This window comes from Heptranchias perlo, chromosome 20 (genome assembly GCF_035084215.1).
Source record: "Heptranchias perlo isolate sHepPer1 chromosome 20, sHepPer1.hap1, whole genome shotgun sequence".
Classification (NCBI taxonomy): Eukaryota; Metazoa; Chordata; class Chondrichthyes; order Hexanchiformes; family Hexanchidae; genus Heptranchias; species Heptranchias perlo.
This window is the reverse complement of record NC_090344.1, coordinates 17,780,781-17,808,612: the sequence shown is the minus strand read 5'-3', so window position 1 is coordinate 17,808,612 and position 27,832 is coordinate 17,780,781. Positions and strand designations below refer to the sequence as shown.

Genomic DNA, 27,832 nt, shown 5'->3' with positions numbered 1-27,832 from the left:
TCACCGCAAAAGTCAATCTGCTGGACTTCCGGTTCTATCAGACTGCATGTTCCATCAGACAGGTTTCCAACTGGACAAATGCATCCGGCTGCCGTGCAAGCATTGGTGCTTCAGGGGTAGAATTCTTGCTTGCAGTAATTCTATGCTGTAGAAGTAGCTCCTGAAGATCGCAAGATGGAAATTATCGTGGCTGAGCGGTCTAACGCGCTGGTTTAAAGCTCAAGCTAAATCCCACAATTTACAGATGGATCAAAATCATAGTGCGTGGCTCCAATACCGCAGTCTACCTCCTGTAAACTGATAACACTAAATATCACATCTGCTATTGCAACAAGAGGAACCACGTGGCGAGACAAATAATTGATGCATTTTGGAACACCTCAATTATTCCTTTTGCTCCGTTCGAAATGTTCAAAAGGAAAAAGATTCGTTTATCTCGGTGAGACTCAACTAACAACCTCGCCATTTCCCGACCCTGTACAGTCATATAAGGACGACGCACTGACTGATTGCGCCGCTGGAGCCCGGTCACTCTGATCAACTGTCCCACTCTGCTGGAAAGAATCTTAAGGTGAGAGACGCTTACCTGTGGAAACGTGTCCTGTCCCCTTGATGAAAATAATATCTGCACGTTCACTTTCAGCTTCTTTCACATCCTCTGCTCCATCGCACGACAATCGGGTTTTCTGTGAACAGATCAAAATAAACATTGCCAGAAATTCTAGCATCAGTGGGATTCAAACCCACGCCTCTATAGAAATTTGATGGAACACTTTAGACCGCGAGGCCACGCTACCATAATGTCACAGTAACGTTTAAAGAGCTGTTTAATGCTCAAATTAATGAATTGAAGCTGATTGATCGCATTTACCCCGTGATGGGGTTGTTCTCCTTCGAGCAGAGAACGTTAAGAGGAGATTTGATAGAAGTATTCAAAGTCATGAAGGGTTCAGATAAAGTAAATAAAGAGAACCTGTTCCCATTGTCGGAAGGATCGAGAACCAGAGGACACAGATTGACGGTGATTGGCAAAAGAACCAAAGGCGACATGAGGAAACACTTTTTTACCCAGCGAGTAGTTATAATCTGGAATGCGCTGCCTGAAAGGATGGTGGAAGCAGATTGAATCGTGGGTTTTAAAAAGGAATTCGATAAATATTTGAAGGCATAAAAATATAGAGCGACCGGAAGGAGCGGGGGAATGGGACTAACTGGATTGCTCTTGAAATGACCCGGCACGGGCTCGATGGGCCGAATAGCCTCCTTCTGTTCTGTAACCATTTGATGATTGTAAGATTCTATTGAAAACCTATATTTTCTTTGCATGCATTTCTCTTTCTCTCCCTATCTCTGTCTCTTGTGTTGTTGCCTGATGGGCTTTTTCGGCTTCTAATGAGACCCTAATGTATCAGGATGAATGAGTGAAGATTTTTTTCTGTTTGAAGTACTGATTTCATTAATTGAATACTCCCAGTGTCCCAGCTCAGTGCAGTCCAGTCCAGACAAGCTGCTCGCAAAAGTGGCATTTTCTGTGAGAACACGAAAGACGTGTTCAGGCCATGACAGTACCGAGTGCGGGTAGGCCTGAGCGTGAAATGGAACGGCGACGGCTGATCGAACCTGCAACACCAGCAGAGAAGATTAAAGAAAGACTGAGACGGTAGGAAAAGTAAAGGTGCAACCCAGCTGCTGCAGCCAATGTCTACACATTTATGTATCGTCGCTCTCACAGTGAATCAAATCACCAATTTGATTAAAGTATTCTTATGGTAGAGTGTATGTTATCACCATGCCGAGACAGACGGCAATCATATCAGAGAATCAGACAATCGGAAAAATTTACGCCAGTGGAGGCCATTCCGCCGATCGTGTTTGTACCGGCCGGAAAAGAGGTATCCAGCATCGCCCGACTTACCAGCGTTTGGTCCGTAGTCTTGTCGGTTATGGCTCTTCAAGTGCATATTGAAGTGCTTTTTAAATCCGATGAGGGTTTCTGCTTCTCCCACCCTCTCAGGCAGTGAGTTCCAGACCCCCACCACCCGCTGGGTGGAACAAAATCCCCTCTGCTCCACTCTAATCCTCGACCAATTACCCTAAATCTATGCGCCCTTTTTATTGACCTCCCTGCTAAGTGAAACAGGTCCTTCCTTTCCACTCTATCCAGGCCTGTCATAATTTTGTACACCTCAATTAAATCTCCCCTCAGCCTCCTCGGTTCCAGAGAAAACACCCTCAGCCTATCCAATCTATTCTCATAGCTAAAATTCTCCAGTCCTCTAAACATCGTCGTAAATCACATCTGTACCATTTCTCGTGCAGTCGCATCTTTCCTGTAATGTGGTGACCACAACTGTAGGCAATACTCCAGCTGTGGCCTAACTAGTGTTATATTCATTTCAAGAACAACCTCACTGCTCTGACATTCTATGCCTGGGCAACACATGTAAAGTAAATAAAATGTCTCAAGATGATGAAGAGATTGATGCTGAATGTGAATTTCCCCAAGGTCAGGCGGTCTAATTGATATTGGATAACGGGATAGAGAACAACATATCGAAGTTTGTGGATGGCTCCAAAATGAGCAGCGTTGTGAGCAGTGCAGATGAAAGCATAACATTCCAGAGAGACATTAATATAATAAATGAATGGCCAAAACCGTGGCAAATGGATTTCAATTTTGGCAAGTGTGAGGTCATCCACTTTGGACTTCACAATGATAGATCAGAATACTTTACAAAAGGTGAATAATTCGAAACTGTGAAGTTCCACAGGAACTTAGGTGTCCATGTACATAGATCAATAACATGTCATGGGCAGGTACAGGAAATAATCAAAAAGGATAATGGAATGGTGGCCTGTATATTTAGAGGATGAGAATACAAGGGAATAGACATTATGCTACATCGACACAAAGCTCTGGTTGGACCACACCTGGAGTACTGTGTTCAGTTCTGGGCACCGCACCTTAGGAAGGATATACCGTCCTTGGAGGGAGTGCAGTGTAGATTTACTAGAATGATACCTGGACTCTAAGCGTTAAATTACGAGGAGAGATTACACAAACTATGGTTGTATTCCTTGCAATTTAGTAGATTAAAGGCTGATATGATCGAAATTATCAAGATATTAAGAGGAACTGATGGGGTAGTTACAAAGAAACTATTTCCGCTCGTTGAGGTGTCTTGGACTTGGGGGCATAGCCTAAACATTAGAGTCAGGACTTTCGGGAGTGAAGTTAGGACACACTTCCACAAGCAAAGGGAGGTAGAAATGTGGAAGTCTCTTCCACAAACGGCAGTTGATGTAAGCTCAATTGTTAATTTCAAACGCGTGATTTATAGATTTTTGTTAACCAAACGTATTGAGAACTATGGGACGAAGGCGGGTACAGGGACTTCGGTCACAACTCAGCCATGATCTCATTGAGTTGCGGAACAGGCTGGAAGGACCAAAAACCACAATCCTGTTCCGAAGTTCCTCCTTGGTGCAGAATGCAAAATGATCGTGCATTGGCCGGGAATCGAACCCGGGTCTCCCGCGGGGCAGGCGAGAATTCTACCCCTGAACCACCAATGCTAACTTATACAGAAATTGCATGTTTCTGAATGGAATCCTGTTTGAACGAACATGCCGTTTGCAGCTGGGATGGCCGAGAGGTTGAAGCGGTGGTCTCAAAACTCCTATGTGGTTTTCCTGCCTCGGTTTGAATTCTGCTCGAAGCGCTCCTCTTCAAAGATCTCTTCAATGCTCAAATATATTAAATGGAATTAATTGACCACATTTACCTCTCTCCCAGATGCTTCAACGTGGCCGGTGCTTTTAATCGGGCGTCCAATCTTCTCTTCTAAGATTTCAAGACCCGAGAAGGAATCTCTCCCAATTTGTAACTTAAATTCTTCTAGTTTGCAAAACCTGACATTCATACTCTTTATTTGATTTGCATGCATATCTCTATCTTTCCCTGTCTCTGTCTCATGTCTCTCTGTGTGTCCCTTGATGGACTTCTCAGGCTTCCTTGAACGGCGAAGGCTGATCTCACCTGCAACACCAGCAGAGAAGGCTGGAGAAGAGGACTGAGACGGTAGGAAAAGTAAAGGTGCAACCGAGTTGCAGCAGCCAATGTCTACACACTTATGTCTCTTCGCTCTCACAGTGAAACAAAGCACCAATTTGATTAAATATACTTATGGTAGAGTGTATATTATCGCGATGCCGAGACAGACGGCAATCATATCATCGAATCATAGAAAGTTAGGCCACTGAAGGAAGCCATTCTGCACATCTTGCCTGTGCTTACCGAAAAATCGGTACCGAGCCTCATCTCACTTTCCAGCGTTTGGTCACTAATCTTGTAGGTTACGGATCTTCACGTGCATGTTGAAGTTTTTATTTTTCAATGCGATGAGAGTTTCCTCCTCTCCCACCCATTCAGGCAGTGAATTCCCGACACCCACCGCTCACTGGCTGGGAATTAAATCTTCCGCTCCCCTCTAATCCTTCGACCAATTATCTTAGATCTATGTACCCTGATTATTGACCTCCCTGCTAAGGGAAATAGGTTCTTGCTATCCACTCTATCTAGGCCCGTCATAATTTTATACACCTTAATTAAATCTCCCAAAAGCCTCATCAGTTCCAAAGCAAACAATCCCAGCCTATCCAATCTATCCTCATCGTTAAAATTCTCCAGTTCTGGCAACGTTGTCGTAAATGTCCTCTGTACCCTCTCTCGTGCAATCACACCTATCCTGTAATGTGTGACCACAACTGTACGCAGTATTCTGGCTGTGGCCTAACTATTGTTGCATACATTTCTTCCATAACCTCCCTGCTCTTATATTCTATGCCTCGGCTAATAAAGGAGAGTATCCTTTGTGACTTCACAACCACCTTATCTACCTGTTCTACTACCTTCTGTGATCTGTGGACATACACTCCAACGTTCCGCTGTTCATCTGGATCTCTCAGTCTCCTCCCAAGCAATGTGGTTTCAGAGCACCTAATTCTGAAACGTCTTACTTCATAATTCAAGTCGTACAGTCGAAACCAATTTGGTAAAGGGGGACTAATATTGGTCACTGGAAGTCGTTAATGTACAACTTGATATTGCTGTGCACCAGAATAGAAAACGAGATTGGATGGACAGAAGAGGTCTGAAAGGATGGCCGATAGGCAGTGGGAGGCAGCGCAAATTTTAACTGGTGTACGATTTCAATGTCAGCGGTTCGTGGGTCTCGGGGTATGATTCTCGCTTGGAGCTTTTGCGTTAAATGATATACGTGAGATCTCAGTTTCAAATTTCGCTCGATCTTTCCTATCTCAGTGCATTTCGTGAAAAGTCAGCAATTAGCTTCCGACATCATTTCGGTGTTGCTGTTGGGAGAATTGATTTTTTCCCAGAGAATATTTGAGCTCCAGAGGACAGGGTGTGGAAGTTTCCAAGGCGCAACACACGTGAAGGAGCGGGTGAGTGGGACAGACTGGATCGCTCTTACAATGAGCCGGCACCGGCTCAATGGACCGAATAGCCTCCTTCTGTGTTGTTACCATTTTATGACTGTATGATTCTATGTATTCTCTTTATTTTCTTTGCATGCATTTCTTTATCTCTCCCTGTCTCTGTCTCTTGTATTGTCCCCTGACGGACTTCTCAGGCTTCCTGAAACGGCGATGCCTGATCGAACCTGCAACACCAGCAGAGAAGGTCAATAAGAAATAGGAGCAGGATTCGGCCAATCGGCCCCTCGAGCCTGCTCCGCCATTCAATAAGATCATGGCTGATCTGATCCTAACCTCAAATCTAAATTCATGTCCAATTTCCTGCCCGCTCCCCGTAACCCCTAATTCCCTTTACTTCTAGGAAACTGTCGATTTCCGTTTTAAATTTATTTAATGATGTAGCTTCCACAGCTTCCTGGGGCAGCAAATTCCACAGACCTACTACCCTCTGAGTGAAGAAGTTTCTCCTCATATCAGTTTTGAAAAAGCAGCCCCTTATTCAAAGATTATGCCCCCTAGTTCTAGTTTCACCGATCCTTGGGAACATCCTTACCGCATCCACCCGATCAAGCCCCTTCACAATCTTATATGTTTCAATAAGATCGCCTCTCATTCTTCTGAACTCCAATGAGTAGTGTCCCAATCTACTCAACCTCTCCTCATATGTCCACCCCCTCATCCCCGGGATTAACCGAGTGAACCTTCGTTGTACCGCCTCGAGAGCAAGTATGTATTTTCTTAAGTATGGAGACCAAAACGGTATGCAGTATTCCAGGTGCGGTCTCATCAATACCTTATATAACTGCAGCAATACCTCCCTGTTTTTATATTCTATCCCCAGAGCAATAAAAGCCAACATTCCGTTGGCCTTCTTGATCACCTGCTGCACCTGCATACTAACTTTTTGATTTTCTTGCACGAGGACCCCCAGATCCCTTTGTACTGCAGTACTTTCCAGTTTCTCGCCTTTAAGATAATAACTTGCTCTCTGATTTTTCCTGCCAAAGTGCATAACCTCACATTTTCCAATATTGTATTGCATCTGCCAAATCTCCGCCTGCTCACCCAGCCTGTCTGTATCCCCCTGTCGGTTTTTTATGTCTTCCTCCCTCTCCACTTTCCCTCCCATCTTTGTATCATCTGCAAACTTTGATATGTTACACTTGGTCCCCTCCTCCAAATCGTTAATATAGATTGTAAAGAGTTGGGGACCCAGCACCGACCCCTGCGGAACACTACTGGCTACTGGTTGCCAGTCCGAGAATGAACTGTTTATCCCAACTCTCTGCTTCCTTTTGGATAACCAATCCTCCACCCGTGCCAGAATATTACCCCCAATCCAGTGATTCTTTATCTTAAGCAATAATCTTTTATGTGGCACCTTGTCGAATGCCTTCTGGAAGTCTAAATACACTACGTCCACTGGTTCCCCTTTATCCACCCTGCACGTTATGTCCTCAAAGAACTCAAGCAAATTTGTCAGACATGACTTCCCCTTCGTAAAGCCATGCTGACTTTGTCCTATTAAATTATGTTTATCCAAATGTTCCGCTACTGTCTCCTTAATAATAGATTCCAAAATTTTACCCACCACAGATGTTAGGCTAACTGGTCTATAATTTCCAGCCTTCTGCCGACTACCCTTTTTAAATAAGGGTGTTGCATTTGCAGTTTTCCAATCTGCCGGGACCTTTGCCGAGTCCAGAGAATTTTGGAAAATTATTACCAAAGCATCCACAATCCCAACTGCCAGTTCCCTCAAGACCCTCGGATGTAAGCCATCAAGTCCAGGGGATTTATCCGCCTTCAGTCCCATTATTTTACTGAGTACCAATTCCTTAGTGATTTTAATCGTATTTAGCTCCTCCCCCCCTCGAGCCCCCTGTTTGTCCAGTGTTGGGATATTCTTAGTGTCCTCTACCGTAAAGATTGAAACAAAATATTTGTTCAGCATTTTTGCCGTTTCCATGTTTCCCACCATTAATTTCCCGTTCTCATCCTCGAAAGGGACCGACGTTTACCTTTGCCACCCTTTTTTCTTTTTATATAACTATAGAAACTCTTGCTATCTGCTTTTATATATTTTGCTAATTTTTTTTCATAATCTATCTTCCCTTTCATAATCAATCCTTTAGTTACTTTTTGCTGTCTTTTGAAGTCTTCCCAATCTTCTATCCTCCCACTAAGTTTGGCTACCTTATATGTCCTTGTTTTTAGTCGGATACTGTCCTTAATTTCTTTACTTAGCCACGGATGGCTGTCATTTCTTTTACACCCTTTTTTCCTCAGTGGAATATTTTTTTTTTGAAAGTTGTAAAATAACTCCTAGAATGAACACCATTGCTCATGTACCTTCTTACCCTTTAATCTATTTTCCCAGTCCACTTTAATCAATTCCGCTCTCATACCATCATAGTCTCCTTTATTCAAGCTCAGTACGCTTGTTTGAGAACCAATCTTCTCACCCTCTAATTCGATATGGAATGTTACCATGTTATGGTCACTCATTCCAAGGCGATCCTTAACTAGGACATTATTAATTAATCCTGGCTCATTACACAGGACCAGGTCCAAGGTTGCTTGGCCCCTTGTTGGATCAGTTACATACTGCTCAAGAAATCCATCCCGAATACACTCAATAAACTCTTCCTCAAGGCTGCCCTGCCCAATTTGATTTGTCCAGTTAATAAAGAAAGATTGAGACAGTAGGAAAATAAAAAGTGCAACCCCGCTGCTGCAGCCAATGTCTTCACATTAATGTTTTCTTCGTTCACTGGATGTGGGCGTCGCTGGCGAGGCCGGCATTTATTGCCCATCCCTAATTGCCCCTTGAGAATGTGGTGGTGAGCCGACTTCTTGAACCGCTGCAGTCCGTGTGGTGAAGGTTCTCCCAAAGTGCTGTTAGGAATGGAAATCCAGGATTTTGACCAAGCGACGATAAAGGAACGGCGATATATTTCCAAGTCGGGATGGTGTGTGACTTGGAGGGGAACGTGCAGGTGGTTTTGTTCCCATGTGCCTGCTGCTCTTGTCCTTCTAGGTGGTAGAGGTCGTCGGTTTGGGAGGTGCTGTCGAAGAAGCCTTGGCGAGTTGCTGCAGTGTATCCCGTGGATGGTACACACTGCAGCCACTGTGCGCAGGTGGTGAAGGGAGTGAATGTTTAGGGTGGTGGCTAGGGTGCCATTCAAGGGGGCTGCTTTGTCCTGGATGGTGTCGAGCTTCTTGAGTGTTGTTGGAGCTGCACTCATCCAGGCAAGGGGAGAGTATTCCATTATACTCCAGACCTTAGCCTTGTAGACGGCGGAATGGCTTTGGGGAGTCAGGAGGTGAGTCACTCTCCGCAGAATACCCAGCATCTCGTCGCCACAGCATTTACATGGCTGGTCCAGTAAATTTTCTGGTCAATAGTGACCGCCAGGATGTTCATGGTGGGGGATTCGGCGATGGTAATGCCGTTGAACGTCAAGGGGAGGTGGCTGGACTCTCTCTTGTTGGAGATGGTCATTGCCAGGCACTTGTCTGGCGCGAATGTTACTTGCCACTTGTCATCCCAAGCCTGGATGTTGTCCAGGTCTTGCTGCATGCGGGCTCGGACTGCTTCGTTATTTGAGGGGTTGCGAATGGAACTGAACACTGTGCAATCATCAGCGAACATCCCCATTTCTGACCTTATAATGGAGGGAAGGTCATTGATGAAGCAGCTGAAGATGGTTGGGCCAAGGACACTGCCATGAGGAACTCCTGCAGCAATGACCTGGGGCTCAGATGATTGGCCTCCAACAACCACTACCATCTTCCTTTGTGTTAGCCACTGGAGAGTTTTCCCCTGATTCCCATTGACTTCAATTTTACTAGGGCTTCTTCGTGTCACACTCGGTCAAATGCTGCCTTGATGTCAAGGGCAGTCACTCTCACCTCACCTCTGGAATTCAGCTCTTTTGTCCATGTTTGGACCAAGACTGTAATGAGGTCTGGGGCCGAGTGGTCCTGGCGGAATCAAACTGAGCATCGTTGAACAGGTTATTGGTGAGTAAGTGCCGATTGATAGCACTGTCAACGACACCTTCCATCACTTTGCTGATGATTGAGAGTCGACTGATGGGGCAGTAATTGGCCAGATTGGATTTGTCCTGCTTTTTGTTGACAGGACATACCTGGGCAATTTTCCACATTGTCGGGTAGGTGCCAGTGTTGTAGCTGTACTGAAACAGCTTGGCTAGAGGCGCAGCTAGTTCTGGAGCACAAGACCTCAGTCCTACCGCCGGAATGTTGTCGGGGCCCATAGCCTTTGATGTATCCAGTGCATTTAGCCGTTTCTTGATATCACGTGGAGTGAATCGAATTGGTTGATGACTGGCTGCGATGAATATTGGGAGGAGGCCGTGATGGATTCATCCACTTGGCACTTCTGGCTGCAAACGCTTACAGCCTTGTCTTTTGCACTCACGTGCTGGACTCGTCCATCACTTTTTGCACTCACAGAGCCTCCTCCTCCCGTTAGTTGTTTCATTGTCCACTACCATTCACGATTGGCTGTGGCAGGACTGCAGAGCTTTGATCTGATCCGTTGGTTGTGGATTCGCTTTGCTCTAATCTACAGCATGTTTAGCCCTGAGTTGTCGCTTCACCAGGTTGGCACCTCATTTTTAGGTACGCCTGGTGCTGCTTCTGGCATGCTCTTCCACACTCCTCATTGCACCCGGATTGATTCCCTGGCTTTTTGGCAGAGTGAGGAATATGACGGGCGAAGAAGTTACAGATTGTGCTGGAATACAATTATGCTACTGCAGGATGGCCACACAGCACCTCATGGAATGCCCAGTTTTGAGCTGCTGAATCTATCCCATTTAGCACGGTGGTAGTGCCACACAACACGTTGGATGGTATCCTCAGTGCGAAGACAGGACTTCGTCTCCACGAGGACTGTGCAGTGGTCACTCCTACCAATACTGTCATGGACAGATGCATTTGCGACACGTCGATTGGTGAGGACGAGGTCAAGTTGGTTTTTCCCTCGTGTTGATTCATTCACCATCTACAGTCGTCCCAATCTTGCAGCAATGCCCTTCAGGCCTCGGCGAGGAGTGGTGCTACCGAGCCACCTATGGTGATGAGCATTGAAGTCTTCCAGCTACCGTCAGTGCTGCCTCCAAGTGGTGTTCAACATGGAGGAGGACTGATATCAGCTGCTGAGGGCTTGTCAGTAGGTGGTTTCACTTGCCCATGTTTGACCTGGTGCCATGAGGTCCACAGTCAATGTTGAGCACTCCCATCCTGACTGCATATCACTGTACCGCCACTGTCTGGTCCGTCTATCCTGCCAGTGGGACAGGACATACCCCGGGATGGTGATGGAAGAGTCTGCGGATTTTGGCTGAGAGGAATGATTCTGTGAGTATGGCTATGTCAGGCTGTTGCTTGACAAGTCTGTGGGACAGCTCTCCCAATTTTGGCACAAGTCCCCAGATGTTCGTGAGGAGGACTTTGCAGACTCGACTGGGCTTGGTTTGAGCCTTTGTCGTGTGCGGTGCCTGGTGGCCCGTCCGGTTTTATTAAGACTTTTTTGTTAATCGAGATTTTACAACTGAGTGGTTTGCCAGGCCATTTTAGAGGGCAATTAGGAATGAACCACATTGGTCGCTGTGGGTCTGGAGTCACATAGAGGCCAGACTGGGTAAGGAAGGCAGGTTTCCTTCCCTGAAGGGCATGAGTAAACCAGATGGGTTTTTACAACAATCCGGTTGTTTCATGGCCACCATTACTGATACTGGTATTTTAATTCCAACTTTTATTTTTCATGAATTGAATTTCTCCAGCTGTCATGGCGGGATTATGAACTCGTGACCCCGGATTCTGAGTCCAGGTCTCTGGCTTATTAGCCACTTAACATAACCACTATACTACTTTATCTCTTCGCGCTCCACTAAGTTACTCTCTTTTCATTCCTCTTATTTCGTGCTTTTTCTTTCTGCCTCCAGCACCTTTGTCTGTATCCTGTTTTTGTTCTCTCATGTGTCTCTGCTGGATGATCCAAAATTCAGACCTGTCGCTTCTTCCAGCATTTTCTTCCTTCCACAATCATCGTCCATTTCATTGAGACTTTCCTGCGGCCTTGCCAACTGTAACATTCACTTTCACATTCTTACGCCTTTAAGTTTGCTCCACATCGACCGCTGTTTCTCGGGGGCACATGTCCCGCTCGCACCAATGTTCATTTGTGCCTTGAAACCAATCGATACATTTCGATCTGCGTGACTGTTCCAGAGACAAGCACTAAGAAAGCAGGGCTGGCATTCGGAAGGACAGCGGCATACTTTTCCGTGAAATTTCCATGAGGTATCTTGTGACACGGGGGATGTTAACTGAAGAACTGGGTTTTGTTTTCATGGTCGTTGGAGCTTTTGCCCGAGCAGTTGATGTGCGGGAGAGACGGGCGGCGCGACAGAGCTGCGAATGACGGCTGAAAGGTGCACTTTTTTCAGTCTGGGCGGTACAGTAAGACCGGAAATGTTCCGCTTGATCTTAATCGGTCTGTGGAAATGTCCGATTGAAAAGGAATGAGGAGAAATGAGAAGCGCGGGAATGGTGAAAAAGTGTCGATGACAGGAGGTTGGCCGTGAGCGAAAGGTCCTTTGAATGTCCGGCGCGGAGGGGATTTTGTTCAGAAACGACAGACTTTAAAGCGTGTGGGGAAAGTGAAGTGCGAGCTTTGTCCTTGGGTCAAACTGGGTGTTTTCAGGAAAACAGCCATTGTGAATTCACAAAAATGAAAACAGAAAATGCTGGAAACACTCAGCAGGTCAGGCAGCACCTGTGGAGAAAGAACCAGAGGTAAGCTTTCAGCCCTCTGAATTTTTATATCAGAAATGGACAGACTGGTATGGAGGAGAGCAATGCAGTTGTCCAAGATGGTGGAGTCAATCTTTCGATTATGTGGGTTCGGATCCCCCCTCTGCTACAATTAGTAGAGCTGTTCATTTTGGCCGCGTCACCCAAAAATCTTCTTTCCGAAGAAGTGCGTTTCCGCATTGCTGGCTTACATCTGTTTGCACAAATCAGCAAAGTCTGAATTGCCACCCAAAATGTTTCTTGCACGGAGGTGTTGGGATTGTAAGGGGTGATCTAGGTGAAGTTTCAATCAAAGTGCGCAATGGCCCACTGGTAAACGAAGTATCTCTCGTGGTGAGCATAAGATGAAAGATATGTACCATAATTATGTATTTCTTCTTTACATCACACTCGGATTTATTATCAGGGAATGGACATGAGCAGGTCGATTTACGTCACGCTCCGGTCGCTTTGCATCGCCCCCGACACACAGAATAGAATCATGGAAAGGTTACAGCATGGAAAAAGGCCATTCGGCACATCGAGTCCGTACCGGGTCTCTGCAAGAGCAATCCAGCAAGACCCCACCCCGCCCTTTCACTGTCGCCCTGTATTTTTTTTTCATTTCAAATACTTATCCAGTTCCCTGTTGAAGGCCATGATTGAATCTGCCTCCACCACCCCTCGGGCGGTGCATTCCAGATCCGAAACACTCGCTGTGTAAAAAAGTTTTTCCTCTTGTCACCTTTCGCTCTTTTGCAAAACACCTTAAATCTCTGTCCTCTGGTTCTTGACCCTTCCGCCAATGGGAACAGTTTCTCTCTATCTACTCTGTCCAGATCCTTCATGATTTTGAATACCTCTATTAAATCTCCTCGCAGCTGTCTCTATTCCAAGGAGAACAACCCCAGCTTCTCCAGTCCATCCATGAAACTAAAGCCCCTCATTCCTAGAATCTTTCCAGGAATCACCCACCATCAACATCCTGGTGGTAACCATGAACCAGAAAGTTAACTGGACCAGCCAGCTGAATGCTGTGGCAACAAGAGCAGGTCAGAGGCTGGATATTCTGCGCCGAGTAACTCACCTCCTGACACCCCAAAGCCGTCCCACCATCTGCAAGGCGCAAGTCAGGATTGTAATAGAATACTCATGTGATGGTCATCTACATGAAATGTTAACTCTGTATCTCAAGATTCTGCCTGACCTGCTGAGGATGTCCGGCATTTACTGTTTTATTTCAGTTTGGCAACATCGGCAGTATTTTCATTTTGAATAAAGGAGCTTTCGCAAATTTGCGCATGCGACGAGGTGGCCGAGTGGTTAAGGCGATGGACTGCTAATCGATTGTGCTCTGCACGCGTGGGTTCGAGTTTCATCCTCGTCGACGTTGTGTTTAATCTTGTTTCTTTCATTCAGTCCATCCAGAAGGTCGGCAAACGGCAGAAGGAAGTTTTTGCATTGTTTGCTGAAATCAGCAACAGTTCCTACCAAGAAGGTATTGAGATTGCAAGGTCGCGAATAATAAAAGTGGACAGTGATGTCGTTGTAAAACGAGTAAATCTTGTCGTCAACGTAAGAGAAATTTATGTACCATAATTATGATTTAAGTCAGGATCATTCCGTGTCTCTATCGGTGTAAAAGGGATGTGCTGTCAGTCACGGATCATTCCGTGTCTGTGTCAGTTTAAAAGGGATGTGCTGTCAGTCCCGGAATTTTTCCGTGTCTGTGTCTGTTTAAAAGGGATGTGCTGTAAGTCTTGGATCATTCCGTGTCTGTGTCTGTTTAAAATGGATGTGCTGTCAGTCCCGGTTCATTCCGTGTCGATTTCACCCGATTTTCTTGATACCTTTTTCCTTCTGAACTGAAATGACGATCCTCTCTGGAGAAGAAGGTTCACCGCCTGCTGTTGACATCAAGTTCATTCTGCTGGGCTTCCATTCCAATCCCCGCACTCTATCCACCATTCAGTCCCACGCCGCCTGGACATTATAATCTGCGATATTCATAAGGGAATGGAGAAGCCGAATATCACGTTTATAATTTTCTTGGCTCCACAACACTAAATATTATCAATTCCAACGATTCAGAAGGTAATCATAGAATCATAGAATCTTACAGCATAGAAGGAGGCCATTCGGCCATCGTACCTGTGCCGGCTATTTTTCGAAGTCCTGTCCAAATTAGGCCCACACCCCAGATTTTCCCCATAACCCTGCAAATTAGTCCCCCTCAAGTACATGTCCAATTGCCTTTTGAATGATCCTGTGGAATCTGCTTCCACCACCCTTTCAGGAAGTGCGTTCCTGATCTTAACAAACCCTCCGTGTGAAAAAAAATCTCTTAAATTCCTCTCTGGTTATTTTGCCAATTATTTGAAATCTATGATCTTTGGTTACCGACCCAGTTGCCAGAGGAAACAATTTCTCCCTACTTGCTATTTCAAAACCCCTCATTATTTTGAATACCTCTCTTTGGTCTCCCGTTAACCATCTCTGCTGTAAGGAGAATAATCCCAGCTTCTCCTATCTCTCCAAATAACTGAAGTTCCTCATCCCTGGTATCATCCAGGTCAACCTGCTCTGAATCCCCTTCAATCCTTTTTCATCCTTCGTATAGTATGGTGCCCAGAAGTGTACAATATATTCCAGCTGAGGCCTAACCAGTGACTTGTAAAGGTTTTGTGTGACTTCCTTGTATTTAAATTCAATGCCCCAATTTACAAAGCCAAATATCCCATACGCTTTTTAACTACCTTATCAACTTGCCCTGTTTTGTAAATATGCTCCCCCAGGTCCCTCTGCTCTTGCAACCCCCCATAAATTATTCCATTTAGATTATACTGCCTCTTCTTGTTCTTCTTCCAAAAGTGCATGACTTCACACTGATCGGCGTTAAATCTGTCACGTGACTGCCCATTTCACCAGTCTGTCCATGTTCTCCTGAAGTCTGCTACTATCTTCCTCACTATGCTCTCGGTTGCCAAGTTTTGTATCATCCGCAAATTTCGAAACTGTACTCCCTATTCCTACATCCAAGTCATGTATATATAACAAGAAAAGCAATAGTCCTCATACCGACCCCTGGGTGATCCCACTGCATATTTCTCTCCAGTCAGAAAAACATCCGTTCACCACGACTCTCTGCCTCCTATCCTTTAGCTGATTACGTGCTTCTAGTTTTTGAATAAGTCTGTTATGTGTTAATTTCTAAAATGTGTCCTCAAAATAACTGTAACCCCGTAATTTTATTCTTAAGCAATGAGAATACAGATATTAAGACCGAATGATAGATTGGGTTCATTCCCATTAGCCGAAGGTGACGGGACCCGAGGAGATGAAATCCCATCTGGGCTTATATTTTCTGAAAACGGAGACGGAAAAATAGCAAAGATCATCCTGTCGAAATACAATAAATGGACTGAAGATTCTACAGTCTGGAAACCTGGGCGTTCCAGAAACCCGTCTGGCCGTTCAAAGAAGCTGGATAAGTCCATCAGGGGGAAAGGCAGAGAGGGAAGAAACGCAGACATAGATATCGAGATGCATGCAAAGAAAAATAGTATAAATCTCCAAATTCTGTGATTGAGCAGATTTTAAGGTGCAGCTTGAAGGCAATTCTTGAAATTTTTGAGGTGGACAAACCGGAACTCTGCCAGTCTGCATGTTCCAGACATGTATCCAACGTTACACGTGCAGTCTGCAGCCGTGTGAGCATTGGTGGTTCATTGTGAAACCCTTGCCTGCCGGCGGTAAACCATGAGTTTGTTTCCAGGACAATGCAGCATCCTTTACCTTTTGTATTCTGCACCCATGAGATCGCCTGAATTGCGATAAATTCATGTGACGGCTTCAATCTGTCCAACTTCTTGAAAGATTATCTTCATTTCGTCTCCGTGTGTTGCGTGGACAAACCCTTTGCATTCTGTCCTCCGGTGCTCAAACATGTTCTGCTGGAGATAAGTCAAACCTGCCTTCTGCACCGCTGAAAAGATGTGAGAAGCCAATTGGTGATTTTTGACTAAAAATGGGGACACAACGGGGCTTATCCTGGATTTGAACCAATGAAACTCCCTGAGCGAGAATCAGACCCAAAGACCAACTGGCAACAGAGCCGTGCAACCACTGTAAAATTTCGCTGCCACGCAGCCGATCCGCCATCCTTTCAGAAGGCTCTGTCGATAGAATCCCGCTTTCTTGTACAATGTCAAGTTCTGCACTAATTATATCACATCAAAAATATCAAATTTGTTTTGAATGTACGACTTGTATTATCAAGTAACACTTTACAGAATGAATTACTCTGAAACGACATTGTCGTCTGTCTCGGCATCGTCATAGTTTACACTCCACCATAAGTACACTTTACTCAAATTGCTGCTTTCATTCACTATGAGAGCGAAGATCCATGAATGTGGATACATTAGCGACCAATTTATCAGCTGGGTTGCACCTTTCCTTTTCCTACTGTCTCAGTCTTTTTTTTCCTTTCACATTCTCTGCTATTGTTGCTGGTGAGATCAGCTGTCGCCGTTCAAGGAATCCTGAGAAGTCCATCGGGACAAAACAGAGAGACAAGAGACAGAGACAGGGAGAGAGAGAGAGATGCAGACAAAGAAAATAAAGAGTAAAAATGTCAGGTTTTGCAAACTAGCAGAATTTAAGTTACAGATTGGGAGAGATTCCTTCTCGGGTCTTGTAATCTTGCAAGAGAAGATCCGACACTAATTAAAAGCACCGGCCACGCTGTAGAATCTCTCATTCTGGGAGAGAGATAAATGCGGTCAATTAACTCCAAGTTAATCTATTTCAGCACTGAAGTGATCTTGAAACAGAAGCTCTGCGAGCAGAATTCAAACCTGCGCAGGAAAACCTCAATTGAATTTTGAGTCCAACGCTTGAAACACTCGGCCACCGCAGCTGTAAACGGCATGTTCGTTCAGATCGGATTCCAAATGGACACTTGCCGCTATTAAGAACGCGCGCATTGGTTGTTCAGGGGTCGAATTCTCACCTCTTATGCGGGAGACTTTGGTTCGATTTCCGGCCAATGCAGAATCATTCTCACCAATGAGGAGCTGAGGAATATAAGTATGCCATTTCACCCCTCGAGCCTGTTCCGCAATTCAAACAAATCATGGCTGATATGTGACCGAACTCCATATAATCGCCTCAGCCCCATATCGCTTAATAACTTCAGTTAACAAAAATCGATCAATCTCAGGTTTAAAATTAACAATTGAGCTCGCATCAACTGCCGTTTGCGGAAGAGAGTTCCAAACTTCTACCTCCCTTTGCTTTGGAGAAGTGTTTCCCAACTTCACTCCTGAAAGTCCTGACCCGAATGTTTAGGCTATGTCCCCAAGTCTTAGACATCCCAACCGGCGGAAATAGTTTTTCTCGATCTGCTCCATCAGTTCCCTTTAATATTTTGAAAAGTTCGATCAAATCAGCCCTTAATCGACTAAATTCGAGGTAAACCCCAGTTTGTGTAAACTTTCCGCCTAATTTAACCCTTGGTGTCCAGGTAACATTCTAGTAAATCGACGCTGCACTCACTCCACAGCCAATATATCCTTCCGAAGGTGCGTTGCCCAGAACTGAATACAATACTTCAGGTGTGGTCTAACCAGAGCTTTGTATAACTGTATCATAATGCCAATCCCCTTGTATTCTAGTCGTCTAGATATAAAGACCAACATTCCATTAACCTTTTTGATTATTTTTTTTACCTGTCCATGACATTTTAATGATCTATGTACATGGACCCCGAAGTCTTTTTGGACCTTCACTTTTTCGAGCTTTTCACCATTTCGAAAATACTCTGATTTATCCTTCTAGGTCCAAAGTGGATGACCTCACACTTGACTAAACAGATATCGATTTGACACAATTTTACCCAGTCATTCATTGTATTAATGCATCTCTGTAATTTTATGCTTTCATCTGCACTGCTAACAATGCTGCCTATCTTGGCGTCATCGGCAAACTTGGCTTTCTATCCCGCCATCCAATATCCGCCTGAATTGGGAAAAATGCAAATTCAGTTTCAATCTCCTCATCATCTTGAGACATTTTATTTGCTTTCTGTGTGTTGCGCCGAAGAATCTTCTGCATTCAGTCCACTGGAGCTCAAACATGGTCTGGAAAGAATTCAGTTCCACCAACAGCAACACTGAAAAGAAGTAAGAAGACAATTGGTGACTTTTCACTGAAATGAGCAACACAGGAGGGCTCGTCCGGGATTTGAACCCGGGACCTCTTGCATATTATTCAATGAAACGCCCTAAGCAAGAATCATACCCCTAGACCAACGAGCCACTGTTTGCTCAATTGTGCAGCCAGTGTAAAAGTTCATTGCGTCCCACAGCCGATCGGCCATCCTTTCAGACCACTTCTGTCCATCCAATCTCGTTTTCTATTCCAGTGTACAGCAATATCAAGTTGTACACTAACTATTTCCAGTCCCCAATATTAGTCTTCCTTTACCAAATTGGTTTCGAGTGTACGACTTGAGTTATCAAGTAAGACGTTTCAGGATTAATTGCTCTTAAACTACATTGCTTGCGAGGATACTGAGAGGTGTGTCGATTTACGGCACGCTCTGTTCCCTTTGAATCGCCTCCAACACATAAAGTTGAATCATCGAAAGGTTACAGCACGGAAAGAGGCCATTTGGCCCATCGAGTCCGTGCTGGCTCTCTGCAAGAGCGATCCAGCTAGAAACACTCCCTTGCCTTTCCCCGAAGCCCTGCATTTTTTTTCCTTTCAAGTACTTATCCAGCTCCCCTTTCAAGGCCGTGATTGAATCTGCCTCCATCACATCCTCGGGCAGTGCATTCCAAATCCGAACCTCTCACTGCGTGAAAAAGTTTTTCCTCATGTCACCTTTGGTTATTTTGCCAATCACCTTAAATCGATGTCCTCTGGTTCTTAACCCTTCCGCCAATGTGAACAGTTTCTCTCCTTCTTCCATGTCGAGATCCTTCATGATTTGAATACCTCTATCAAAACTCGACAAAACCGTCTCTGTTCCAAGGAGAGCAACCCCATATTCTCCAGTCGATCCATGTAACTAAAGTCCCTCATTCCTGGAATTATGCTAGTAATTTTTTTCTGCACCCCCTCTCAGGGCTTCACATTTGTAAAACACTGCTTTGGCCTCAACTGGAGTATTGTGTCAAATTCTGGGCACCACGCTTTAGGAAGGATGTGAAGGCCTTAGAGAGGGTGCAGAAAATATTTACTGGAATGATTTCAGGGATGTGGGACTTCAGTTACGTGCATAGACTGGAGAAGCTGAGGTTGTTCTCCTCAGAGCAGAGAAGGTTGAGACGAAATTTGATGGAGGTCTTCAAAACCATGAGGTTTCTTGCAGAGTAGATAGAGAGAAACTGTTTTACGCATTGAGTTGTTAGAATCTGGAATGCATTGCCCGAGGAGGTCGTGGAGGCAGATTCAATAATGGCCTTCAAAAGGGAACTGGATAAGTACTTGAAGGGAAAAAATTGCAGGGCTACGGGGATAGGATGGGGGAGTGTCACTGGGTTGCACTTGCAGGGAGCCGGCCCGCGCCCGATGGGCCGAATGGTCTCCTTCTGTGCTGTAACCTTTCTATGATTCTATATGTTAAGTCAATACATCCAATTGCTGGTTACGGAACAGAAATGGGTCTTTACGAATGGAAAACTTTGTAAATTACAGAATTTACATCCTAGCCATGAAATAAGAGGCTGTGAGTGCCCAAAGTGTGTAATTTCCAGGAAACAAAAGTGGAAAATTCTCCATAAACTACTTTTGGTCGTCAAATGCAGTCAGAAAGTGCAGGCGACGGAACTGTGACCGTCTTTCGCAATGATATTTATAAACCTTATTATGTTGTGATCGCTCGTGCCTAGATGTTCCCCAACGTTTACTTCTCTTATCTGCTCCATTTCACTTCCCATTACGAGATCCAGCAGTGATTCCTCTCTTGTCTGCCTGTCTCCCTTTTGTCATTTCATCGCTCCTGTCTTCTCTCCCTGCTTCCCTCTCGCAATCACTCATTCATCAACTCACTCACTTATTCACTCACTCACTCACCCATTCACTCACTCAATCACTCACTCACTCACTTACTCACGCACTCATTCGCTCACTCACTCAATCACTCACTCACTCATTCACTCACTCATTCACTCATTCGTCCACTCTCCTTTGTATCCTCTCCAGTACAATTACATTGTTTCCTGTAATATGGTGATCAGAACTGTATGCAGTACTTAAGCTGTGATATAACCAGTGTTTTATACCGCTCGAGCATAACGTCCCTGCTCTTATATTCTATGCCTCGGCGAAGAAAGCAAATGCACTCCAAGGTCCCTCACGTCCTCTACCTCTCAGTATCATTCCATTTATTTTGTATTCCATTGCCTTGTTTGCCCTCCCCAAATGCATCACCTCACACCTGTCCGGATTGAATTCAATTTGTCAATTTTCTGCCCACCTGATCAGTCCGTTGATATCTTCCTGCAGTCTACAGGTTTCCTCCTCACTATATATTCATGATTTTAACTTAAATTTAGGGGGCATGATAAAGAAGTTTGCAGAGAATACAAAAGTTGACCGTCAATTTTTGTATCTTCAGCAAACTTCTTTATCATGCCCGTACATTTAAGTTAAAATCATTAATATATACCAGGAAAAGCAAGGGACCTAATAGTGAGCCATGCGGAACCTGACTGGAAATAGCCTTCCAGTCATAAAAACTCCCGTCGACCATTGCTAGAATCCTTGTGGACGACATCAAATGCACTGCCGTCATTGACAATCCTTGTTCCCTCCTCAAAAAATTCAATCAAGTCAGTCAGTCACGACCTTCCCTTATAAATCCATCTTGACTGTCCTTCATTAACCCGTTCCTTTCTACGTGATGGTTTAACGTGTCATTCAGAATTGATTCCAAAAATTTGCCCACCACCGAGGTAAAACTGATTGGCCGATAATAACTCGGTCTATCCTTATCTCCCTTTTTAAATAACGGTAAGACACTAGCAGTCCTCCAATTCTCCAGCACCACGCCTTATCCAGGGAGGATTGGAAGATGATGTTCAGAGTCTTCGTTATTTCCTCCCTTGCTTCTTTTAACAGCCTGGGATACATTTCATCCGGCCCTGGGGATTTATCTACATTCAAAGATGCTAATCTCCTTAATACTTCTTCTCTCAACATGTTTATTCCATCCAATGTTTCACACTCCTCCTCCTTAACTGCAATTTCACTACAAAACATAAAAGATAATTGATAAACTAATCAAACTTAGAGAGGAAAGGACCCCCAGTCAGGATCGATTGCAGCCGCGCATGTTAATAGACATTAGGGAAGAGGCAGTAGAGATATTCTTTCATATGTGTAAACATTCATTAGAAAAGGGAATATTGTTAGAGGTCTGATGGACAGCAATCCTATTCCTAAAATAAAACAAGGGAGATAGAACAAGCCCAGGGAGCAACAAAACAGTGAGTTTATAATCGGTGTTAGTGTAGATAATGGAATGATTACTCTATGATGCAACAGAAAAAATATCTAGAAAACTAAATTATAATAAATAATAGACAGCACGGATTTCAGAAAGGAAGGTCATGCTTGAGCAATCTTATTGAATTCTTTGAAGAAGTAACAGAAAGAATAGACATGGCTGATGTAGCAGTCGTAATAAATTTGGATTTTCAAAAAGCCTTCGATAAGGTTCAGCATTATAAACTCATATCTAAGGTCTGAGGATGTGGAGTCAGTGGACAAGTATCAGAATGGATAGCAAGCTGGCTACAAAAAAGAAAACAGAGATTAAGGGTAAGGGCAGTTACTCAGACTGACAAAAGATGAGAAGTGGTATTCCACAGGGATCCGGGCTGAGACCACTAAGGGATACAATTGAAAGCCAGATGATAAGCAGGAATAGAACCTTGGTTGGACCACACTTGAAGTAATGTGAAAAGTTCTGGTCTCCAGATTATAAGAAGATTAGAGAGGAATTGGCAAAGCAGCAAAAAAGATTCACAAGGATGATAATAGAACTCGGACTTATCAAGAAATACTTATCAGGAAAGGCTCAACAGGTTGGAGCTCTTTTCTCTCGAAAAGAGAAGACTGGGGGATGACCTGATAGAGATCTTTAAGATAATTAAAGGGTTTGGTAGGGTAGACGTCGTCAGAATGTTTCCATTTGTGAGGGAGACCAAAACGAGAGGTCATAAACATGAGCTAGTCACTAATAAATCCAATCGGAATTGAAGAGAAACATCTTTACCGAAAGTTTGGTAAGAATGTGAAACTCCCAGCAAAAGGAATAGTTCAGGCGAATGGCATAGATGCTTTAAAGGGGAAGCAGGATAAGCAGATGAAGTAAAGGGCAGGGTGATCGGGTGAGATGAAGGAGGGAGGGAGGAGACTCATGTGGAGCGTAAACATCAGGATGGAACAATCGAGATGAGTGGACTTCTCAACTGCTGTCGGCAGAACGTAACAGAACATCAGCAACAATCCTGCTTCTGCAGGGAGGGTACACTTACCCTACGCATCACACGATAAGCAATTACAATGCAAAGGGGTACCTGGATTTGAACCAAATACCTCTTAATCTGAAGTCAAATGCTCTGCCACTGAACGACACCCCCACAACCAGCCCCGCTTCTTACACACACAAGGTGACGGAGCTCAGTACTTGGCAGTGATCAATGTTGAAAAACCAACATGAAAAGAAGCTTTATCAGTTATTCAGGGAGACAAATCACTCGGGCAATCAGTAATGTTTCATGAATAGAGTGAGTGACACAATTGTGTACAGATGCGATGCACAACCCAATATGGAAAGCAATGTCACTAAGCTTCAGTGAACACATCCTTACCACAGAACACGGAACATGAAGCACCAGACAAACGACACCTGAATTTCAACCAGACTTTTGCCCAGCTGCAGTCAAATGCTCTCTCACTCTGCTCTGCCCCCCGCTCTTTACATCGTTACAGTCAACACAAGAAACAACAGGTTCAATGTGCAGTTTCACAAGATCATGCTCTCAGTGCCATATATTCAAGTGTACAGAATATCGAATCAATGTAATAAATAAACATCCAGCAGGCATTTAGCAAGAGCGGACAGGAGGAGATCGTGTGTGAAGTGACTGTAATATTTGTTAAGTCAATCGATTCATTTACAGGTTACGGAACAGAAGTGGGACTTAACGAAAGGGAAAGTGTGTAAATTGCATCCTGGCCATGAAATAAGAAGCTGTGAGTGTCGAAAGTGTGTCGTCGCCAGGAAATAAAAGTGGAAAATGCTGAAAGCCTCTATTTGGCCCGCGGATGCTCGCAGATTGCTGGCAATAGGCGTGTGGCCGTCTTTCTCAATTATTATTTTAAACCTTATCACTAGTGCCTCGATATTCGCCTACACTTACTTCTATCTCCTCCGTTTCATTCCCCATTACTAGATCCAGCAGTGATTCCTCTCTTGTCTGCCTGTCTCTCTTTTGTAGTTTTATCACTCCTGCCTGCTCTCCCTGCCTCCCTCTCGCTCTCGCTCATTCTGTCACTCGCACACTCACGAAGACGCTAATTCACTCACTCTATCCATTCCTCATTCCATCCTTCCCTCACTCCCTCCATCCCTCCCTCACTCACTCACATACTAACTCCCAACCTCAATCCCTCCACCGTAAAAGATTGAGAGAGACATAAGTAAGACAAAGACCAAATTAATAGATTGGAAACAAACTATTTTTGAGGGGGTGAGATTGGAACTTTGGAAGGTGAACTTGGAAAAAATCTTGACAAAGATGGAGAAAAGGTTTTGGGAAATATTTGAAACGGTGATCAATAGAGTTCAAGAGAACTATATCCCTCTAAAGAAAACAACAAATAGCCAACAATGAAACATTGTGGATGAATAAAGAGATAAGGGTAAAATTGAAATTAAACAAAGGCATCTTCGAACCACATGGACAATAAAGGAAAGGATGATAAAGGGGGAAATGAAGATGTTAGGAAGGATGTCGAAAAGCAATCAGGAAAGCAGAAAGGAAATACAAAATTAAATTATCAATAAATAGTCAATTATTCCACTGAAACGTCAATAACATCAGGATAGGGATAGGGCCAACAAGGGATACACAAGATAGACTCAGAGGTAATGACAGTGAAATGGCTGGAATATTGAATAGTTACTTTTCCTCAGTATTTATCAGGGAGACTATACATGCTTAACATAACCTCTCCGCTTTTCAATTCTATCCCCCTGGAAATGAACCCCAGTGCTTGGTTTGTTCTTTTTTTGTCGACACCACTTTTAGTGATTTGTGTATCTGCAGTCCTAGATCCTTGGTTAAAGCACACTTGGAGCACTGTGAACACTTCTGGTCTCCCTATTATAAAAAGGATATCGAGGAAATGGCGAAGGTGAAAATAATGATGATGCCAGAACTGAAAGAGAATACCTTTCAGGATAGATTTAACAGGCTGATGGCTGACATGATGGAGGTCTTTGGATAATGAAAGGGTTTGATTGGGTCGACGTAGAGAAAATGTTTCCACTCGTAGGGTACTCTAAAACTATCGGTTATCAATATAAGATAGTCACTAATAAATCCAATAGAGAATTCATGGGAAACTTCTTTACCAAAGAGTTGCAAGAATGTGGAATTCGCGACCTTCAGGAGCAGTTGAGGCAAATAACATCGATACATGAAATGGCGAACGAGATAAACACACGCGGGCGAAAGGAATGGAAGAGTGTGCGGCTGGGGGTAAGTGAATTAGGGAGAGAGGAGTCTTGTGTGAAGCACAAAGGCTGGCCCGGCCCCATTGGGTCAAATGGACTGGATCTGTGCGGCAAACTCAATATAAACAACGACAGCGACAGATGACTGATTTTCTGACTCCTCAAAAGAAGCACTTAGAATGTGCAAGGGGGCGCCTGGATTCGGAACCAGAGACCTCTTGATTTGCAATCAATTGCTCTACCACTGAGCTACACCCCCTCATCTAGTGACCATTCTTGCACGCACAATGTAATGGAGCTCAGTAGCTGGCAGTCAACAATGTTGATATTATCAACATGAAAAGAAGCTTCATGAGTTATTCTGGGAGACAAATAATTACGGCAATCAGAAATATTTCATGAATGGAGTGAGTCACATTATTGTGTACAGATGCGATGCACAACCCAACTTGGAACGCCTTGTCTCTCGGCTTCAGTGAATACATCCTCACCACAGAACGCGGAACTCGAAGCACCAGACAAACGACATCAGAATTTCAAGCAGAGGTCTTCAGCTGCTGTCAAATGCTCTGACACTGTGCTCTGCCCCCCAGCTCTTAAGATACTTTCAGTCAACAAATGCAGTGCCAGGTTCAATGCGTGGTTTTCCAAGATCATGCTATCAGTGCCATATATGTAAGTGCACAGAATATAATAAAGATGCATCCAGCAGGCATTAGGCAAGTGTGGCAGGAGGAGCTAGTGTGTGAAGCAACTGTAGTTAGGAGGCAATGATGGATCTGGTTCTCGGGAATGAGATAGTTAATGTGGAACAAGTGTCCTTGGGGGAGCATTTAGGTAATAGCGAACAGAGTATCATCAGGTTCAGAATAGCAATGGAAAAGGAGAAGGAGTAATCTAGAGTAAAAACACTTAATTGGAAGAGGGTCAATTACAGAGGGTTGAGAACTGGTAAAATGGAATCAAAACTGTAATCGAGCAATGGGCGGCTTTTGAAGAGGAGGTTGTTCGGGTACAGTCTGTGTACATTCCCACAAGAAGCAACTAAAGTCAGACATCTCTGGATGACGAAAGAGATAGAGTATAAAATGAAGCAGAGGAAGTGGCCGTATGGCAGATGTCAGGTTGATAATACAAGTCAGAACCAGGCTGAGAATGGAAAGTTCAGAGGTGAAGTGAAAATGGAAACCACACTTGGAGTAACGTGAACAATTCTGGTCGACAGATGATAAGAAGAATAAAGAGGAATTGGCAAAGCTGAAAAAAAGATTCAAAGGATGATAATAGAACTCGGAGCAGATACTTCTCAGGAGGACTAAACAGGTTGAAGCTCTTTTCTCTAGAAAAGGGAAGACTGAGGGGTGACCTGATAGACGTCTTTAAGATTTTGAAAGGATTCGATTGGGTGACGGAGAAAAAAACGTTTCCATTTGTGAGGGAATTCAGGAGAATCTTCTTGACCCAAAGGGCGGTAAGAATGTGGAACTCGCCACCAAAAGGAATCGTTGAGGCAAATTGCATGGATGCTTTCAAGGGGAAGCTCGATGAAGAGATGAAAGAGAAAGGAATGTATGGCTGATAGAACGAGATGAAATATGGCAGGAGGAGACCCATGTGGTGCATAAATACCGGAAGTGACCAATCGAGATAGCTAACCTGTTTCTCTGCTGAAGCTTCAATGCAAACAACAATCCTGCTGCTACAGGGAATTCAGACTTACTGTATGAATCACAAAATCATTTAGAAAGAAGAGGGAGTATCGGGATTTAAACCAGCGATCGCTTGATTTATAATTAAACACTGCAATTAAGCAATGCACCCACTGACATCGTCCACAGACAAGGGAATGCAACAGAGTTCAGTACCTGGCAGTCATCACTGTTGAAAGAACCAATCTGAAAAGAAGCTTCATCAGTTATTCTGGGAGACAAATAATTACAGCAATCAGAAATGATTCATGAACGGATTGAGTCACACTATTGTACACAGATGCGATGCACAACCCAACATGGAAAGCCTTGTCACTAAACTTCAGTGAACACATCCTAACCACAGAACGTGCAACTGGAAGCACCAGACAAACGACACCTGAATTTCAACCAGATGTTTCTCCAGCAGCTATCAAGTGCTCTCTCACTGTGCTCTGCCCCTAGTTCTGTAGATCGTTACAGTTAACACAAGAAACAACAGGTTCAATGTGCAGATTCACAAGATCATGCTCTCAGTGCCATATATGTAAGTGCACAGAATATAATAAAGATGCATCCAGCAGGCATTAGGCAAGTGTGGCAGGAGGAGCTAGTGTGTGAAGCAACTGTAGTTAGGAGGCAATGATGGATCTGGTTCTAGGGAATGAGATAGTTAATGTGGAGCAAGTGTCGTTGGGGGAGCATTTAGGGAATAGCGAACAGAGTATCATCAGGTTTAGAATAGCAATGGAAAAGGAGAAGGAGTAATCTAGAGTAAAAACACTTAATTGGAAGAGGGTCAATTACAGAGGGTTGAGAACTGATCCGGCCCTGGTAAAATGGAATCAAAACTGTAATCGAGCAATGGGCACTTTTGAAGAGGAGGTTGTTCGGGTACAGTCTGTGTACATTCCCACAAGAAGCAACTAAAGCCAGAGATCTCTGGATGACGAAAGAGATAGAGTATAAAATGAAACAGAGGAAGTGGCCGTATGGCAGATGTCAGGTTGATAATACAAGTCAGAACCAGGCTGAGAATGGAAAGTTCAGAGGTGAAGTG

General features: G+C 44.2%; 4 non-coding genes across 4 annotated transcripts; 1 reads left to right on the top strand and 3 right to left on the bottom strand.

The window, feature by feature from the left end:
• Positions 1-3,505: 3,505 nt before the first annotated feature.
• Positions 3,506-3,576, bottom strand: trnag-gcc (transfer RNA glycine (anticodon GCC)). Its single transcript has one exon. It is a non-coding gene; the product is annotated as a tRNA-Gly (tRNA).
• Positions 3,577-13,632: 10,056 nt separating this feature from the next.
• trnas-gcu (transfer RNA serine (anticodon GCU)) lies at positions 13,633-13,714 on the top strand. The gene has a single exon. It is a non-coding gene; the product is annotated as a tRNA-Ser (tRNA).
• Positions 13,715-18,558: 4,844 nt separating this feature from the next.
• Positions 18,559-18,647, bottom strand: trnap-agg (transfer RNA proline (anticodon AGG)). The gene is given in 2 exon segments: positions 18,559-18,594; positions 18,612-18,647. It is a non-coding gene; the product is annotated as a tRNA-Pro (tRNA).
• A 6,623-nt stretch (positions 18,648-25,270) lies between these two features.
• On the bottom strand, positions 25,271-25,343 carry trnac-gca (transfer RNA cysteine (anticodon GCA)). Its single transcript has one exon. It is a non-coding gene; the product is annotated as a tRNA-Cys (tRNA).
• Positions 25,344-27,832: the final 2,489 nt, after the last annotated feature.